Source organism: Pseudophryne corroboree, chromosome 2 (assembly GCF_028390025.1).
Source record: "Pseudophryne corroboree isolate aPseCor3 chromosome 2, aPseCor3.hap2, whole genome shotgun sequence".
Classification (NCBI taxonomy): domain Eukaryota; kingdom Metazoa; phylum Chordata; class Amphibia; order Anura; family Myobatrachidae; genus Pseudophryne; species Pseudophryne corroboree.
In genome coordinates, this window is record NC_086445.1 from 808039260 (window position 1) to 808059100 (window position 19841).

Consider the following 19841-nt stretch of genomic DNA (forward strand, 5'->3'; position numbering starts at 1 on the left):
TCCTAAAGCTTTCTTTAGATGTGCCCAGTCTCCTGCGGAGCCGCTATTCCACATGGTCCTTACGGAGTCCCCAGCATCCACTACGGACTATGAGAAATAGAATTATCGGTAAGTAAATTCTTATTATCAGAGGTATACTAATGTTTACCGCTCTGTAGTAGATTGTTTGAGTTTGGTATTTGCTGGGGTACCGATGGTATGTGACCAGATTGAGGGTCCCATGTGCACGATGGTAAGACCCAGATAGGCTAGCTAACTGACCCTAATCCTACTTCTGATCCTTTAGCTGTGTAGGCGCTGTCCTCACTGTGTGTTCCAGTTGCGGTATGCCCCGCTCCCCGCCAACGTTTACCGCTTTACCGGAAGTTCAGGATACCTTTTGTGACATCACTTCCGGTTGACGTGTAGCCGCTATCCAATGCTTTTCATGGAATCTTGCTTTCTCAGGGCTGAACACTTGTTGCTAGGCGTTCAAATTTACAAGGATACTTGAGAGAACTTTATTTGTGTTCCTGCTGAAATCAGAAGTTCCCCACATAAAAAGGTGATAAGCACATGGCAATGCAATACTGTTCAGCATTGTTAAAAGTATATAAATATTTATGTTTAATAAAAAATTAAGTACAAAATGTTTGTGTAGAAGGAAAAAGGTATATACAGGATGAGGGAATAGACTGTGTTTAAAAAAAAAAATGTCATTCTATATCCGTATTTAGTCCATGCGGTTTCAATGTCCTTTTCTCTGACGTCCTAGTGGATGCTGGGAACTCCGTAAGGACCATGGGGAATAGCGGCTCCGCAGGAGACTGGGCACAAAAGTAAAAGCTTTAGGACTACCTGGTGTGCACTGGCTCCTCCCCCTATGACCCTCCTCCAAGCCTCAGTTAGATTTTTGTGCCCGGCCGAGAAGGGTGCACACTAGGGGCTCTCCTGAGCTTCTTAGTGAAAAGTTTAGTTTTTAGGTTTTTTTATTTTCAGTGAGACCTGCTGGCAACAGGCTCACTGCATCGAGGGACTAAGGGGAGAAGAAGCGAACTCACCTGAAGTGCAGAGTGGATTGGGCTTCTTAGGCTACTGGACACCATTAGCTCCAGAGGGACCGAACACAGGCCCAGCCTCGGAGCTCGGTCCCGGAGCCGCGCCGCCGGCCCCCTTACAGAGCCAGAAGCAAGAAAAGGTCCGGAAAAATCGGCGGCAGAAGACATCAGTCTTCAACAAGGTAGCGCACAGCACTGCAGCTGTGCGCCATTGTTACTCAGGCACACTTCACACTCCGGTCACTGAGGGTGCAGGGCGCTAGGGGGGGGCGCCCTGAGCAGCAATGTAAAACACCTTGGCTGGCATAAATACACCACATATAACCCCCAGGGCTATATGGGTGTATTTTAACCCCTGCCAGATTCCACAGAAAAACGGGAGAAAAGGCCACCGAGAAGGGGGCGGAGCCTATCTCCTCAGCACACTGGCGCCATTTTCTCTCACAGCTCCGTTGGAGGGAAGCTCCCTGGCTCTCCCCTGCAGTTACTACACTACAGAAAGGGGTTAAAAAAGAGAGGGGGGCACTAATTAGGCGCAGTATAACAATACAGCAGCTATAAGGGGAAAAACACTTATATAAGGTTATATATATATATATATATATATATATATATATATATATATATATATATATATATATATGTAAAAAATAGGAGTAAAGCGCCACATGTGAGGGAAAACAATACCTGAAATTGAATATATTTATATGTAAAAAACACTCCCTTGTAGGTAATAGGGTGTCAGCCGTCCTCTAAGCAGTCTTACAGCATTGGTGAGATGCTGTATGGAGATAAATAGATATGGGTAGATAGGGGTACTGGCGACCAGCTGGTGTTTTTATATATCAAAAATATTTAGCGGACTGGAGTATCAAATATATAAGGACTGGATTAAGAAAAAACTCCTTTTTATATAAAAGAGAATTTAGCAATTTATTTTACAAATAATAAAAAATATATATATATAAAATATTCAACACTTGCTTTCTAAAAGATACATATAAAACCGATTCCTCTACAAATATAAAAAATGTATTAAAACGGATTATATAGTAAAAAGCAGTTGTATAAAATTATTTTAAGACATATATTGGAAGGAAAAATAAAAATTTTCTTAAAAAATTAATAGTTAGTAACAAGCAGCTTATCTTTGGGTGGAGGGTCATACAGGAGATCCCAACGCGTTTCGTCTGTCTGACTTCATCAAGGGGTAGTGACTTAATGATCTCAGAGGGCTTAAATACCCACTGATAAAGTGCTAAAGACTATGACATCATTTCCTGTCAATTAGTAATGGGAAGGTATAATCTATATACAAATTAAATTTCTAACACATATAGCAATAAAGGAGCAGTGAAATGAAAGACATGGGGAGGCTTCCCATGTATGCAGGGTATAAAAACGAGTATTATAAAGTTGTATAATGTTTAAAATTGAAGTTTGTGCTGAAATTGCGCACTTCCGCCACACTTCCGGTTTTTGCCAGTCTGTATTGCGCATGCGCAGATGCCCCACTTCCGGTTTCCCGTCTCCGGAGTGCGCATGTGCATCCGCCGCACTTCCGGTTTTCGCTTCACAGTAAACGAGTGTGTTCAGGGCATTCATGCCCCACTTCCGTCCTGGCAGTTCTGACGTTTTTTTCCCCACTTCCGGTTTAGAAAGTCCGGAATCACATGGTGCTTAGTCTTGCTGTGAGGGAGCTTGGGAGAGTTCCTTATTGGGACGGCGGCCATTTTAGTGGAGTCCATAACGGCGGACATGTATTCTCCATATAGATTTGCCATTAACATGAAATAAAGGAAAATAGAAATCCATTAATATCGATGTGCTTTAAAAAACGAATCTTAGTTCATTTCTGGTATAGGATATGTTTACTATATACTCATATATGTTAGGCAGTATATTTGAATAAATAAATAACGTTTTATTTAAGATATATGGCAAAGGAAAAAAACGGACCTTTTTAATTTAATTATAATGTAATATGTTGTTCAGAGGCACAAAAAAAAAAAAGGAGAGAGGCTATTTTAGATCTAAATAAATTATATCTTATATATATATGATAAGTGCACTTGTGAGTATATCTATATATATTAGTGCATATGTCTTCATCCGTGTGCTTATTAATAATAAATATACAGTGATCTATGCTTAGTTAGGTGCTCAATTAGTAAAAAAATCAAACGTATATAAATGGAACACATTTAGACACATTAGTGTTTACAAACCATTTTTTACAGTACTTTAGCTTCCCAAGCGGTCACCCTCTTGGTACTGTTAAAGCCCAACACTGCTTAGCTTCCAAGATCGGACGGAATTGGGCGTGGAGCCAGTGTGGTATGACTGTATCTTATTGGCTATAAAAAACACACGCTCGTTACTGTGTCAAGTATTTTTATTTTTGTGCTCACATATACATTTGGTTTAAAGTAAGTGTAGTAAAAGATCGTAGGACAAGAAACAATGACCTTATAGGAAGGGGGCGATTTCATACCCCTCATTAAATCCTGCCGGGTGCATCGTGTTGAGCTGGTAAATCCAAAACATTTCTCTTTGGGATAGTTTATTTGCCAAGTCTCCGCCTCTTTCTCCAATTTGTACGTGTTCTATTGCTTTGAATGATAAATCTTCTGGATTCGAATTATGTTCCAAAAGGAAATGTCTGTAGATGAGATGGGTATCGAGCTTGTTTTTGATGCTCCTGATGTGTTCCTGGATTCTGAGTTTTAGTATGCGCTTCGTTTTCCCCACATATTTTTTCTTACATGTGCACTCCAACAAATAGATGACTGAGCTGCTGTTGCAATTGAGGAATTCCTTAATCTTAAATTCTTTAGCCTCACCGGAGTCCGAAAAAGTCTTTCTGTTTGGGTTTAAAAATTTGCAGACGTTGCAACGTCCGCATTTGAAGGCTCCCGTGCACTTCATAAATGTTTGAGTGGTTCTTTCTTTGTTGGTATTGCTTAGCATGCTCGGTGCAAGGTGGTCTTTAAGACTTTTAGATTTACGGAACACTATCTGTGGTTTTTCCGGCAGAATTTCCTTCAGTACAGGATCCATAAGCAGGATTTTCCAATGTTCCCTGAGGGATGTTTTGATATGGTTCTCATGTTGATTAAATGTAGTAATAAATGCAGTTGACTCTTTAGGAACTTCCTTCTTTCTATATTCTAGGAGGTCTTCCCTTTTTACGGTGTTTGTTCTTACAGTTGCTTTGTCCAAGATTGATTTGGGATATGACTTGTCCTCAAAGCGTTTTCTGTAGATGGCTACCTGATCATTGCAGTCCTCTTTTCTGCTACAGTTCCTTTTTATTCTGTGGAACTGGGAGAACGGGATATTATCTTTCCATGGTTTTGCATGGCTGCTTTGATAGTGTAGGTAGCTATTTTTATCTACCCCTTTGATGAAGTTCCTGGTTACCACTGATGAGCCTTCACCTATTAGTATAAGATCCAAGTACTCTATAGAGGTTTTACTTGTGTTATACGTGAACGTGAGATTCATATCATTGGTTTTTAAAACATTAAAAAATTCCATAAAAAGTTCCAGACTGCCATCCCATATTATCAGAATGTCATCGATATAGCGTTTGTACAATATCACATTATTTTTGTAAAATTGAGTATTGTACACTTGAAGTTCCTCCCATTGTCCCATAAACAGGTTTGCGAAACTCGGTGCAAATATCGTACCCATCGCGGTCCCGCAGCGTTGTAGATAAAAGCTCTCTAAAAATTTAAAATAATTTCGACTCAGGATAAAATGCATCACATCGCAGATAAAAGATCTTTGTGTAATTGTTAGGGTGGGGTCTTTGTCTAAGAAATCCTTACAAGCCTTAATACCTTTAGAATGCTCAATGCACGTATACAGAGACTGGACGTCTAGTGTAATCCATAAAAAGGTTTCCTTCCATTCAACTGATTTCATCAGATTCAATACCATAGTGGTGTCTTTAAGGTAAGAAGGTAGTTTCTTGACATATGGGTTTAAGAAGACATCCACATATTCAGATAATTTTGATGTTAGGGAGTCAATTCCAGCGACAATAGGTCTCCCAGGGGGGTTCAAGAGATTTTTATGAATTTTCGGCAGATAGTAGAAGATGGGGGTAATGGGACTAGATTGCATCAGGAATTGGAATTCTTCCTTTGTGATACTTCCATTCCGGAGTCCTTTTGTGAGGAGTACTCTCAACTCTTCTATGTAGGCATCCTTAGGATCATTCTGTAGTGGTTCATAGGATGTAGTATCTCCTAGTAAGCGGTGAGCTTCCTTCACATAATTGTCTCGATCCAGGATAACTAGTCCCCCCCCTTTGTCAGCCGGTTTTATCAATATTTCCGAATTTTTCTGTAGTTTCTTGAGTGCCTCTTTTTCTCTATTAGTGAGATTTTTTGTGGCAACTGGTGCAAGATTGGTGTCGCATAAATCTTTTTTTACCAAATCATAAAATATACTGATATGGTTACCTTTTGATTCTACCGGATAGTATTTGGATTTTCGTTTCAACCCAGACCTTGATGCTTCTTCATAGTTCGTGATGATGGCATTGTCCTTACGTGCAAAGTGTCTTTTTAGTGTGAGCTTACGGATAAATTTGTTAAGATCTATGAATGTCTCGAATTTATTCAATTTTTCTGTGGGTGCGAATGATAGACCTTTGCTTAGTAATGAGGTTTCGTGATTTGTTAATACATGTTTCGAAATGTTAAAAATGCCATGCTCTTCAGGGACTAGTGCTGTACATTCCTCCTTTTGGTGTTGTAATCTTTCCCTCCTGCCGCCCCGTTTTCCTCTTCTTCTGTGTGGGGCCTTTTTAGAGGGGATGCATGTGTTGATTCTTCTTGTAGTGTGCCTCTGAACGTGTTTTTTGGACGAGCTCCTAGGCGTGGTGATAAAAAAACCTTTTCGTCCGTTGATCCTAATCTGCGTAGAGTAGAATATCTATTATACGTCTTGATTTTTTCTGTATGATGAGAATCTATGACATCATTTCCTGTCAATTAGTAATGGGAAGGTATAATCTATATACAAATTAAATTTCTAACACATATAGCAATAAAGGAGCAGTGAAATGAAAGACATGGGGAGGCTTCCCATGTATGCAGGGTATAAAAACGAGTATTATAAAGTTGTATAATGTTTAAAATTGAAGTTTGTGCTGAAATTGCGCACTTCCGCCACACTTCCGGTTTTTGCCAGTCTGTATTGCGCATGCGCAGATGCCCCACTTCCGGTTTCCCGTCTCCGGAGTGCGCATGTGCATCCGCCGCACTTCCGGTTTTCGCTTCACAGTAGAGGAAGAAGTCATACGGGGAAAAGAAAAGAAGTTTCTTCGTGACAAGGAAGACTATGACAATGGTAAAACAAAGAATTGGAGCAGATTCACTGCCACGAATACTTTTAATCATAGGAACCAAGTGTGGAAAACAGTACCACACAGAGGCAGATCAAACACTAGAAATGATTCTCATCATACAGAAAAAATCAAGACGTATAATAGATATTCTACTCTACGCAGATTAGGATCAACGGACGAAAAGGTTTTTTTATCACCACGCCTAGGAGCTCGTCCAAAAAACACGTTCAGAGGCACACTACAAGAAGAATCAACACATGCATCCCCTCTAAAAAGGCCCCACACAGAAGAAGAGGAAAACGGGGCGGCAGGAGGGAAAGATTACAACACCAAAAGGAGGAATGTACAGCACTAGTCCCTGAAGAGCATGGCATTTTTAACATTTCGAAACATGTATTAACAAATCACGAAACCTCATTACTAAGCAAAGGTCTATCATTCGCACCCACAGAAAAATTGAATAAATTCGAGACATTCATAGATCTTAACAAATTTATCCGTAAGCTCACACTAAAAAGACACTTTGCACGTAAGGACAATGCCATCATCACGAACTATGAAGAAGCATCAAGGTCTGGGTTGAAACGAAAATCCAAATACTATCCGGTAGAATCAAAAGGTAACCATATCAGTATATTTTATGATTTGGTAAAAAAAGATTTATGCGACACCAATCTTGCACCAGTTGCCACAAAAAATCTCACTAATAGAGAAAAAGAGGCACTCAAGAAACTACAGAAAAATTCGGAAATATTGATAAAACCGGCTGACAAAGGGGGGGGGACTAGTTATCCTGGATCGAGACAATTATGTGAAGGAAGCTCACCGCTTACTAGGAGATACTACATCCTATGAACCACTACAGAATGATCCTAAGGATGCCTACATAGAAGAGTTGAGAGTACTCCTCACAAAAGGACTCCGGAATGGAAGTATCACAAAGGAAGAATTCCAATTCCTGATGCAATCTAGTCCCATTACCCCCATCTTCTACTATCTGCCGAAAATTCATAAAAATCTCTTGAACCCCCCTGGGAGACCTATTGTCGCTGGAATTGACTCCCTAACATCAAAATTATCTGAATATGTGGATGTCTTCTTAAACCCATATGTCAAGAAACTACCTTCTTACCTTAAAGACACCACTATGGTATTGAATCTGATGAAATCAGTTGAATGGAAGGAAACCTTTTTATGGATTACACTAGACGTCCAGTCTCTGTATACGTGCATTGAGCATTCTAAAGGTATTAAGGCTTGTAAGGATTTCTTAGACAAAGACCCCACCCTAACAATTACACAAAGATCTTTTATCTGCGATGTGATGCATTTTATCCTGAGTCGAAATTATTTTAAATTTTTAGAGAGCTTTTATCTACAACGCTGCGGGACCGCGATGGGTACGATATTTGCACCGAGTTTCGCAAACCTGTTTATGGGACAATGGGAGGAACTTCAAGTGTACAATACTCAATTTTACAAAAATAATGTGATATTGTACAAACGCTATATCGATGACATTCTGATAATATGGGATGGCAGTCTGGAACTTTTTATGGAATTTTTTAATGTTTTAAAAACCAATGATATGAATCTCACGTTCACGTATAACACAAGTAAAACCTCTATAGAGTACTTGGATCTTATACTAATAGGTGAAGGCTCATCAGTGGTAACCAGGAACTTCATCAAAGGGGTAGATAAAAATAGCTACCTACACTATCAAAGCAGCCATGCAAAACCATGGAAAGATAATATCCCGTTCTCCCAGTTCCACAGAATAAAAAGGAACTGTAGCAGAAAAGAGGACTGCAATGATCAGGTAGCCATCTACAGAAAACGCTTTGAGGACAAGTCATATCCCAAATCAATCTTGGACAAAGCAACTGTAAGAACAAACACCGTAAAAAGGGAAGACCTCCTAGAATATAGAAAGAAGGAAGTTCCTAAAGAGTCAAAGAAAGAACCACTCAAACATTTATGAAGTGCACGGGAGCCTTCAAATGCGGACGTTGCAACGTCTGCAAATTTTTAAACCCAAACAGAAAGACTTTTTCGGACTCCGGTGAGGCTAAAGAATTTAAGATTAAGGAATTCCTCAATTGCAACAGCAGCTCAGTCATCTATTTGTTGGAGTGCACATGTAAGAAAAAATATGTGGGGAAAACGAAGCGCATACTAAAACTCAGAATCCAGGAACACATCAGGAGCATCAAAAACAAGCTCGATACCCATCTCATCTACAGACATTTCCTTTTGGAACATAATTCGAATCCAGAAGATTTATCATTCAAAGCAATAGAACACGTACAAATTGGAGAAAGAGGCGGAGACTTGGCAAATAAACTATCCCAAAGAGAAATGTTTTGGATTTACCAGCTCAACACGATGCACCCGGCAGGATTTAATGAGGGGTATGAAATCGCCCCCTTCCTATAAGGTCATTGTTTCTTGTCCTACGATCTTTTACTACACTTACTTTAAACCAAATGTATATGTGAGCACAAAAATAAAAATACTTGACACAGTAACGAGCGTGTGTTTTTTATAGCCAATAAGATACAGTCATACCACACTGGCTCCACGCCCAATTCCGTCCGATCTTGGAAGCTAAGCAGTGTTGGGCTTTAACAGTACCAAGAGGGTGACCGCTTGGGAAGCTAAAGTACTGTAAAAAATGGTTTGTAAACACTAATGTGTCTAAATGTGTTCCATTTATATACGTTTGATTTTTTTACTAATTGAGCACCTAACTAAGCATAGATCACTGTATATTTATTATTAATAAGCACACGGATGAAGACATATGCACTAATATATATAGATATACTCACAAGTGCACTTATCATATATATATAAGATATAATTTATTTAGATCTAAAATAGCCTCTCTCCTTTTTTTTTTTTTGTGCCTCTGAACAACATATTACATTATAATTAAATTAAAAAGGTCCGTTTTTTTCCTTTGCCATATATCTTAAATAAAACGTTATTTATTTATTCAAATATACTGCCTAACATATATGAGTATATAGTAAACATATCCTATACCAGAAATGAACTAAGATTCGTTTTTTAAAGCACATCGATATTAATGGATTTCTATTTTCCTTTATTTCATGTTAATGGCAAATCTATATGGAGAATACATGTCCGCCGTTATGGACTCCACTAAAATGGCCGCCGTCCCAATAAGGAACTCTCCCAAGCTCCCTCACAGCAAGACTAAGCACCATGTGATTCCGGACTTTCTAAACCGGAAGTGGGGAAAAAAACGTCAGAACTGCCAGGACGGAAGTGGGGCATGAATGCCCTGAACACACTCGTTTACTGTGAAGCGAAAACCGGAAGTGCGGCGGATGCACATGCGCACTCCGGAGACGGGAAACCGGAAGTGGGGCATCTGCGCATGCGCAATACAGACTGGCAAAAACCGGAAGTGTGGCGGAAGTGCGCAATTTCAGCACAAACTTCAATTTTAAACATTATACAACTTTATAATACTCGTTTTTATACCCTGCATACATGGGAAGCCTCCCCATGTCTTTCATTTCACTGCTCCTTTATTGCTATATGTGTTAGAAATTTAATTTGTATATAGATTATACCTTCCCATTACTAATTGACAGGAAATGATGTCATAGTCTTTAGCACTTTATCAGTGGGTATTTAAGCCCTCTGAGATCATTAAGTCACTACCCCTTGATGAAGTCAGACAGACGAAACGCGTTGGGATCTCCTGTATGACCCTCCACCCAAAGATAAGCTGCTTGTTACTAACTATTAATTTTTTAAGAAAATTTTTATTTTTCCTTCCAATATATGTCTTAAAATAATTTTATACAACTGCTTTTTACTATATAATCCGTTTTAATACATTTTTTATATTTGTAGAGGAATCGGTTTTATATGTATCTTTTAGAAAGCAAGTGTTGAATATTTTATATATATATATTTTTTATTATTTGTAAAATAAATTGCTAAATTCTCTTTTATATAAAAAGGAGTTTTTTCTTAATCCAGTCCTTATATATTTGATACTCCAGTCCGCTAAATATTTTTGATATATAAAAACACCAGCTGGTCGCCAGTACCCCTATCTACCCATATCTATATATATATATATATATATATATATAGAAGTCCAAAATGACACAGCGGCACTCGAGGATTTTTTCGTGCAGTAAATGAAGTTATATTTCAAAAGAAATTACAAGTAGCCAACGTTTCGGGGCTTACATGCCCCTTTGTCAAGGTGTATAACGTGAGTGTGTGGATGAGCTTACCTTATATCCCCGTGGAGTTAATCGCGGTGCAGGTGTGAGAACGGAGCAATCGTACTTCCGGTCGCGGCTGTGTGACGTCAATCGTGTAGTGCCGGTTTCTATGGTGACCGTGACGCCAGTAGCTACAGCTATCCCTGTGCAGTGAGTGCGTGAAGGGCCGCGTTGCTATGACAACCAAGACGCTTGTGCCTCGGTGTTCAGACCAGTGCCTCATTTGCCCACCGTGCTGTTAGAAAGGAAGAAAAATTATAAGTGCGCATAGTGTACTGTCTGTTTACCTGGGGACCACTACTCTACCATGGGGCTCGATGGGTATCAGGTGCAGAGGGATAGATAAATCTGTCAGGACCTGGTGGATGCCGGGATGCTCTATATGTGTCAGCCCGTGCAATTATGATTTAATACAGACTGTAGAGAATGGCAACAAATGTCTCCTGTCTGTTGTACTGACCCAAAATACCAATCACAGAAGGGATGTGGGTTTGGATGCCTTAAATAGAAAAATGCTTCCACCAGGTGCTGTCAGCTACAAATGTGTGGGTGAAATGACCCTAAAAAGGAGCTGTCAGTTGATATCCGTAATGTGGGATGAATCCGACCCACTGGGCAGACCTGGGGTCTCGGTCTGAATTATATGAAAATGTTCCATGAGAATTTTTCATTCAGCCCTCCTGGGCTAATAGTGCCCAGTTCGAAAATCCATTTGGATTCAACGTGCAACAGTCTCCGATCCCTGTCTCCTCCTCTGATGCTTCGGGGTACGTGATCTATGATCAAATGTCTCAAGTCATTCAGGGAGTGGCCCTTTAGGGCGAAGTGCCTTGCGACGGGTTGTTCAGATGGTTTGCCTAATAGGGCCTGCTTGATCGCGGACCTATGGAGGGCCATCCTCTCTCTGAGCGTCCTGATGGATTTGCCCACATACATTAGGTGACACGGGCATGTGAGAATATACACTATGTGTGTCGTGGTGCATGTTACCACGTGTCTGATCTGGTAGGACTTCTCTTTGTGCGGATGCTTGAACGAAGACCCTGTGATCATATTGTTGCAAGTGGTGCATTTAGGGCACTTATAACACCCTGGGGCCTTTAAGAATAAAGTGGAAGGTCGTTGTAGTTCTCTTTGGAACCCCGTGATGTCTGAATGCACAATGAGGTCTCTAATGCTTTTGCCTCTGGTGAAGCATAACATCGGGCGTCTCTCTTTAAACGTGGGGAGTTTCGCATCAGAGGCTACTATGGGCCACAGTGCTCTGGCCGCCCTCTGAATGACTGGGCTGGCAGTGCTGAACTGATTCACGAACGGTATAACAGCCTGATTCTTGCGTTCAGTGGGTTTTAATAATGCTTCCCTCGGTATCGCCATTATCTCGGTCTTCTGTGCCTGGAGCTTTTGATAATTGTAACCCCGTTGGATGAATTTGTCAATCAGGGCATCCAGCTCACGGTCCAAAGTAGAGCGGTCACTAATGATCCTGGAGGCCCTGATCATCTGAGACCTAGGTAACCCCTCCTTCAGTGGTCTGGGATGGTGACTGTTGGCCCTTAGTAGAACGTTCTTATCTGTAGGTTTTGTAAACAGGCTGGTGCTTAAAGTACCTTCATCGATTGTTATCCTAACGTCCAGGTAGTTCACCGATTCACTGCTTATATTGTACGTGTATTTGATGGTGGAGGGTCTACTGTTGGTTTCCTCTATCAGTTGTTCGAATCGCGTTCTGTCACCAGTCCAGAGTAGGAACAGGTCGTCAATATATCTGACGAATAACAGGATATTTTTCGCTACGTCCTGGTTATCAAAAAATACATTCTGTTCTTCCTGGAACATGAAGACATTAGCGAATGATGGGGAGACATTGCTCCCCATCGCACAGCCTGTTCGTTGTTGGAAAAAGGTGCCGTTAAACATGAAGTAATTCCTCTTTAGGGTGAAGGTGAGGAGTTGCATAAAGAGCTCTATGTTGAGAGTGTCCATCTTTTCTTTGATCAGAAAATTTTGCATGGCTAACAGGCCTTCCTGGTGGGGAATGCTTGTGTATAAGCTCTTTACGTCTATCACACATAACCATGTCCCTTGGGGGACCCGTCCTATATTATTGATCCGCTCCAGAAAACTGGTGGTATCCTTAATGTAGTTATGGTGTCTGACGATCAAGGGCTGCAATATTCCATCCAAGAATGTGGAAATGGGTTGAAAGATGGACTCCCTAGCGGCTATTATGGGCCTGCCGGGTGGAGATTTGGCATTCTTGTGGATTTTGGGTACCACAAAGAAGAGGGGAACACGAGGGTGATCCTGTTTGAGAACTTCATGCAATTTATCTGTGAGTAGATTGTCGGACTTCGCCCGGTCTAACAGCTGTGCCAATTCATGTTGGTATTCGGCCGTAGGGTCGAAGGGCAATGCCTCATAAGTCTCAGGATCCGCCAGTTGTCCCTCAATTTCCTTGATGTAGTCCGAGAGGTTGAGGATGACTAGGCCACCACCCTTATCCGCTGGTCGAAAGACCACATCCCTATATGCCCCCAGTTGCTTAAGGGCTATTTGCTCCGCCTTGGACAGATTACGATGCATGACGGGGGTCGCCGCGGTGTATTTGGTGACTGAATCGTCCAAGAGTCTGGTGAATGCTTGTATGGACGGATTGGATGACGGTGGATCGAAGGTTGATTTGTGACGGGTCTGATAGAAACACTTGATGGATCTTGTGGATTGGACTGTTGAAAGTATTCTTGCAATCTCAATTTTCTTGAGAAGCGGTGTAGATCAATTTGCCACTGAAACTGGTTGAATGGGTTGGTGGGCACGAAGGAGAGACCCTTCTCCAGAACTCTCAGTTCTATATCCGAGAAGGATCTATTAGATAGGTTGAAGATTAGGGATTCTTTTTGGCTGCTCGCGCTTTTGATTCGCGCGCACTGCTTCCCCCTGCGGGTGGGCGTCCTCTTCTGCCTTGCTCTGCCGGGGTGCCCGCTGATGTCCCTAAAGGGACCGGTTGTGCCCGGGAGGACCCTTCGGAATCAGGGAGGACGCTTTCGCTGTCGCTGTTCGAAGTGCCGGCAGTGAATGATTTTTGTTCCCGCCGTCTCCTCCAACTCTGTCGCCCTCTGGCATTGTAGGTGGTGTTGTGTCCTCCCTCGCCGCCCATCAGCCATCTATATACTTTATTCAAGTCGTAGTCTTCTCGGACTATTTGTTGTTTGTTACGCTTGAATTTGATTAAGTCCCTCCTATAATCCTCACATTGTTTTTGTAGCTTAGACAGCCACTCTTGGTTATTGTCGGCTTGCAGTACAGGTTTGTGTTCCGTCTCAATCTTAAGGATTTTTTCTCTAGTTAGTCTCAATTCTCGACCCGATTCCTCCACTACCAGCAAGATTAAGTCGAGGCTGCACTTGTTGAGTATGCCAACCCATTTTTTGCAGAACTCGGGGTTGTACCGCCCGATGGTGGGGACGTTCCTTACCCTGAATCCTCGTGGGATCAGTTTCTCTCGGTGATACTCCGACAAAGAAATGCCATGTAATAAATAATCGCATTCACGGCGTTTTAGTTTGAGGAGTTGATGGTAAATATCCTCAATGCCCCCTGTTCGTTCGGATGTGCCTAGTTGTTCTGTAAATCTGAGGCGCTCTGCGTCGTCGTCAGTAAAGCTGAAGGATTCTCCCAGTACGGAAGGTATCCCTCTGCATCCCGGTATATCCTCATCTTGCCTTGAGGTGAATGTGGACTCCATCGCAGATGTGTGCTGGTCTTACAAGTGAGTGCCTGGTGATGAGGTGTCCCCTACTGTGTGAGTGATAGTGGAACTCCACCCGGACAAAAGGCCGCGGTATAGAAAACAAAAAAAGTGAAAAAAGTTATTTAGGGGGGGGGGGGGAGGTGCCTCGGCCCCGGCTGGCGGACAGTGTGACCTGTGTTCGCCAAAATAGCATATGGATCCCAAATCGGTCTGGCACTCTCCCAACTGGCTTGAAGTTACCCCGGTGCCTTCTGAAGAAATAATACAGAAGTCCAAAATGACACAGCGGCACTCGAGGATTTTTTCGTGCAGTAAATGAAGTTATATTTCAAAAGAAATTACAAGTAGCCAACGTTTCGGGGCTTACATGCCCCTTTGTCAAGGTGTATAACGTGAGTGTGTGGATGAGCTTACCTTATATCCCCGTGGAGTTAATCGCGGTGCAGGTGTGAGAACGGAGCAATCGTACTTCCGGTCGCGGCTGTGTGACGTCAATCGTGTAGTGCCGGTTTCTATGGTGACCGTGACGCCAGTAGCTACAGCTATCCCTGTGCAGTGAGTGCGTGAAGGGCCGCGTTGCTATGACAACCAAGACGCTTGTGCCTCGGTGTTCAGACCAGTGCCTCATTTGCCCACCGTGCTGTTAGAAAGGAAGAAAAATTATAAGTGCGCATAGTGTACTGTCTGTTTACCTGGGGACCACTACTCTACCATGGGGCTCGATGGGTATCAGGTGCAGAGGGATAGATAAATCTGTCAGGACCTGGTGGATGCCGGGATGCTCTATATGTGTCAGCCCGTGCAATTATGATTTAATACAGACTGTAGAGAATGGCAACAAATGTCTCCTGTCTGTTGTACTGACCCAAAATACCAATCACAGAAGGGATGTGGGTTTGGATGCCTTAAATAGAAAAATGCTTCCACCAGGTGCTGTCGGCTACAAATGTGTGGGTGAAATGACCCTAAAAAGGAGCTGTCAGTTGATATCCGTAATGTGGGATGAATCCGACCCACTGGGCAGACCTGGGGTCTCGGTCTGAATTATATGAAAATGTTCCATGAGAATTTTTCATTCAGCCCTCCTGGGCTAATAGTGCCCAGTTCGAAAATCCATTTGGATTCAACGTGCGACAGTCTCCGATCCCTGTCTCCTCCTCTGATGCTTCGGGGTACGTGATCTATGATCAAATGTCTCAAGTCATTCAGGGAGTGGCCCTTTAGGGCGAAGTGCCTTGCGACGGGTTGTTCAGATGGTTTGCCTCCCGGGCACAACCGGTCCCTTTAGGGACATCAGCGGGCACCCCGGCAGAGCAAGGCAGAAGAGGACGCCCACCCGCAGGGGGAAGCAGTGCGCGCGAATCAAAAGCGCGAGCAGCCAAAAAGAATCCCTAATCTTCAACCTATCTAATAGATCCTTCTCGGATATAGAACTGAGAGTTCTGGAGAAGGGTCTCTCCTTCGTGCCCACCAACCCATTCAACCAGTTTCAGTGGCAAATTGATCTACACCGCTTCTCAAGAAAATTGAGATTGCAAGAATACTTTCAACAGTCCAATCCACAAGATCCATCAAGTGTTTCTTTCTGTGACAGATTCTATCAGACCCGTCACAAATCAACCTTCGATCCACCGTCATCCAATCCGTCCATACAAGCATTCACCAGACTCTTGGACGATTCAGTCACCAAATACACCGCGGCGACCCCCGTCATGCATCGTAATCTGTCCAAGGCGGAGCAAATAGCCCTTAAGCAACTGGGGGCATATAGGGATGTGGTCTTTCGACCAGCGGATAAGGGTGGTGGCCTAGTCATCCTCAACCTCTCGGACTACATCAAGGAAATTGAGGGACAACTGGCGGATCCTGAGACTTATGAGGCATTGCCCTTCGACCCTACGGCCGAATACCAACATGAATTGGCACAGCTGTTAGACCGGGCGAAGTCCGACAATCTACTCACAGATAAATTGCATGAAGTTCTCAAACAGGATCACCCTCGTGTTCCCCTCTTCTTTGTGGTACCCAAAATCCACAAGAATGCCAAATCTCCACCCGGCAGGCCCATAATAGCCGCTAGGGAGTCCATCTTTCAACCCATTTCCACATTCTTGGATGGAATATTGCAGCCCTTGATCGTCAGACACCATAACTACATTAAGGATACCACCAGTTTTCTGGAGCGGATCAATAATATAGGACGGGTCCCCCAAGGGACATGGTTATGTGTGATAGACGTAAAGAGCTTATACACAAGCATTCCCCACCAGGAAGGCCTGTTAGCCATGCAAAATTTTCTGATCAAAGAAAAGATGGACACTCTCAACATAGAGCTCTTTATGCAACTCCTCACCTTCACCCTAAAGAGGAATTACTTCATGTTTAACGGCACCTTTTTCCAACAACGAACAGGCTGTGCGATGGGGAGCAATGTCTCCCCATCATTCGCTAATGTCTTCATGTTCCAGGAAGAACAGAATGTATTTTTTGATAACCAGGACGTAGCGAAAAATATCCTGTTATTCGTCAGATATATTGACGACCTGTTCCTACTCTGGACTGGTGACAGAACGCGATTCGAACAACTGATAGAGGAAACCAACAGTAGACCCTCCACCATCAAATACACGTACAATATAAGCAGTGAATCGGTGAACTACCTGGACGTTAGGATAACAATCGATGAAGGTACTTTAAGCACCAGCCTGTTTACAAAACCTACAGATAAGAACGTTCTACTAAGGGCCAACAGTCACCATCCTAGACCACTGAAGGAGGGGTTACCTAGGTCTCAGATGATCAGGGCCTCCAGGATCATTAGTGACCGCTCTACTTTGGACCGTGAGCTGGATGCCCTGATTGACAAATTCATCCAACGGGGTTACAATTATCAAAAGCTCCAGGCACAGAAGACCGAGATAATGGCGATACCGAGGGAAGCATTATTAAAACCCACTGAACGCAAGAATCAGGCTGTTATACCGTTCGTGAATCAGTTCAGCACTGCCAGCCCAGTCATTCAGAGGGCGGCCAGAGCACTGTGGCCCATAGTAGCCTCTGATGCGAAACTCCCCACGTTTAAAGAGAGACGCCCGATGTTATGCTTCACCAGAGGCAAAAGCATTAGAGACCTCATTGTGCATTCAGACATCACGGGGTTCCAAAGAGAACTACAACGACCTTCCACTTTATTCTTAATGGCCCCAGGGTGTTATAAGTGCCCTAAATGCACCACTTGCAACAATATGATCACAGGGTCTTCGTTCAAGCATCCGCACAAAGAGAAGTCCTACCAGATCAGACACGTGGTAACATGCACCACGACACACATAGTGTATATTCTCACATGCCCGTGTCACCTAATGTATGTGGGCAAATCCATCAGGACGCTCAGAGAGAGGATGGCCCTCCATAGGTCCGCGATCAAGCAGGCCCTATTAGGCAAACCATCTGAACAACCCGTCGCAAGGCACTTCGCCCTAAAGGGCCACTCCCTGAATGACTTGAGACATTTGATCATAGATCACGTACCCCGAAGCATCAGAGGAGGAGACAGGGATCGGAGACTGTTGCACGTTGAATCCAAATGGATTTTCGAACTGGGCACTATTAGCCCAGGAGGGCTGAATGAAAAATTCTCATGGAACATTTTCATATAATTCAGACCGAGACCCCAGGTCTGCCCAGTGGGTCGGATTCATCCCACATTACGGATATCAACTGACAGCTCCTTTTTAGGGTCATTTCACCCACACATTTGTAGCTGACAGCACCTGGTGGAAGCATTTTTCTATTTAAGGCATCCAAACCCACATCCCTTCTGTGATTGGTATTTTGGGTCAGTACAACAGACAGGAGACATTTGTTGCCATTCTCTACAGTCTGTATTAAATCATAATTGCACGGGCTGACACATATAGAGCATCCCGGCATCCACCAGGTCCTGACAGATTTATCTATCCCTCTGCACCTGATACCCATCGAGCCCCATGGTAGAGTAGTGGTCCCCAGGTAAACAGACAGTACACTATGCGCACTTATAATTTTTCTTCCTTTCTAACAGCACGGTGGGCAAATGAGGCACTGGTCTGAACACCGAGGCACAAGCGTCTTGGTTGTCATAGCAACGCGGCCCTTCACGCACTCACTGCACAGGGATAGCTGTAGCTACTGGCGTCACGGTCACCATAGAAACCGGCACTACACGATTGACGTCACACAGCCGCGACCGGAAGTACGATTGCTCCGTTCTCACACCTGCACCGCGATTAACTCCACGGGGATATAAGGTAAGCTCATCCACACACTCACGTTATACACCTTGACAAAGGGGCATGTAAGCCCCGAAACGTTGGCTACTTGTAATTTCTTTTGAAATATAACTTCATTTACTGCACGTAAAAATCCTCGAGTGCCGCTGTGTCATTTTGGACTTCTGTATTATTTCTTCAGAAGGCACCGGGGTAACTTCAAGCCAGTTGGGAGAGTGCCAGACCGATTTGGGATCCATATATATATATATATATATATATATATATATATATATATATATATATATATATATATATATATATATATATATATATATATATATATATAGCGCTCTGGTGTGTGCTGGCATACTCTCCCTCTGTCTCCCCAAAGGGCTAGTGGGGTCCTGTCCTCTATCAGAGCATTCCCTGTGTGTGTGCTGTGTGTCGGTACGTTGTGTCGACATGTATGAGGAGGAAAATGAGGTGGAGGCGGAGCAATTGCCTGTAACAGAGATGTCACCCCCTAGGGAGTCGACACCTGAGTGGATGAGCTTATGGAAGGAATTATGTGACAGTGTCAGCTCTTTACAAAAGATTGATGACATGAGACGGCCGGCGACTCAGTCTGTGCCTGTCCAGGTGTCTCAAAAGCCATCTGGGGCTCTAAAACGCCCGTTACCGCAGATGGCAGATACAGACGCAGACACGGATACTGACTCCAGTGTCGACGATTAAGAGACGAATGTGACTTCCAGTAGGGCCACACGTTACATGATTGAGGCTATGGAAAATGTTTTTACACATTTCTGATAATACCAGTACCACTAAAAAGGGTATTATGTTGGGTGAGAAAAAACTGCCTGTAGTTTTTCCTGCATCTGAGGAATTAAATGAAGTGTGTGATGATGCGTGGGTTTCCCCCGATAAAAAAGTTATTGGCATCGTACCCCTTCCCGCCAGAGGATAGGGCACATTGGGAAACACCCTTTAGGGTGAATAAAGCGCTCACACGCTTGTCTAAACAGGTGGCACTACCGTCCCCGGATACGGCCGCCCTTAAGGAACCTACTGACAGAAAGCAGTAAAATATCCTAAAATGTATATACACTCACACGGGTGTGATACTGCGACCAGCAATCGCCTCAGCCTGGATGG

General features: G+C 43.1%; 1 protein-coding gene and 2 pseudogenes across 2 annotated transcripts in view; 2 read left to right on the forward strand and 1 right to left on the reverse strand.

The window, feature by feature from the left end:
- Positions 1-19841, forward strand: part of ATG3 (autophagy related 3) — a 120929-nt gene that overhangs the window by 14237 nt on the left and 86851 nt on the right. The gene's annotated exons all lie outside the window — the stretch shown is intronic.
- Positions 3269-3388, reverse strand: LOC135051558 (5S ribosomal RNA; annotated as a pseudogene).
- On the forward strand, positions 8960-9079 carry LOC135051559 (5S ribosomal RNA; annotated as a pseudogene).